Source organism: Nestor notabilis, unplaced genomic scaffold (genome assembly GCF_000696875.1).
Source record: "Nestor notabilis isolate BGI_N333 unplaced genomic scaffold, ASM69687v1 scaffold22409, whole genome shotgun sequence".
In the NCBI taxonomy this organism is placed as follows: domain Eukaryota; kingdom Metazoa; phylum Chordata; class Aves; order Psittaciformes; family Psittacidae; genus Nestor; species Nestor notabilis.
The window spans coordinates 4,228-5,150 of NW_009942658.1; positions in this window are offsets into that span (position 1 = coordinate 4,228).

Consider the following 923-nt stretch of genomic DNA (forward strand, 5'->3'; position numbering starts at 1 on the left):
CCATCCCTGAAAGTGTTCAAAGCTGGGTTGGATGGGGCTTTGAGCAACCATGTACTAGGAACTAGGTGATCTTTGAGGTCACTTCCTCCCAAACCATTCTGTGATTCCATGAATTTGGGTATTCACTGTGGTTGCAATGAAAAGTGTATTACCATACACTCTTCAATGTATTACCATAGTTTCTCTTGTCTATGTGGTGAACAGATCTCTGGAATCTTGCAGTCCTTAACCAGTATATGAACTCTTGGAAAGTGTAATTTTACCAGGGGATATTCAGGAAGGTTGATTTGTTTGGGGTTTTTAAAATAATACTGAAAAGTCCTTTTCTTCTGAACAGCGTGCAGGTTCATCTACATTCCTATGACAACTGTAATAGATAGCAAATTGTATCAAGGACAGCCAAAAAAGAGCTTAAAAAATGTACGCAAACATACTTTAAAAAAAAAATAAAAAAAAATAGTAGGGTTGGAGGAATTTCCTGCCAGGGTGAGGTAGGGGAAGAGCAACAGCAACTAGGGGAATGGTGGTCCCCAGACAGAGACTGTGGGTTGGAGCTCACCTAAGATAGCATCTGCTCATTACTGCCCTGTCTGCTGAGTTACCCCAGGTTGCTCTGTGAACATATTAATAGTGCATATTTCCGTTTTAACACATGCTTCTGTTTGGTACCATCACGTGTTCCTTGGCATCCATCAACTTGAAGTTTCACCTGAACTAACTAGTTGTCACTGAGCTGCAAAACACAAGATGTTAAACACAAGAATATTTTGGTGTTGTCTTTGCTCATCCCAACAGAGTACATCACTTAGCATACTAATGAAATTATATAAAAGGATTTAGTCCTAATTAAATAAAATCTGCTTAAGTTACTATGGTAACTTATATCTGTGTCGAGGAGCTCTAATGACAAGACAGTACCGGCA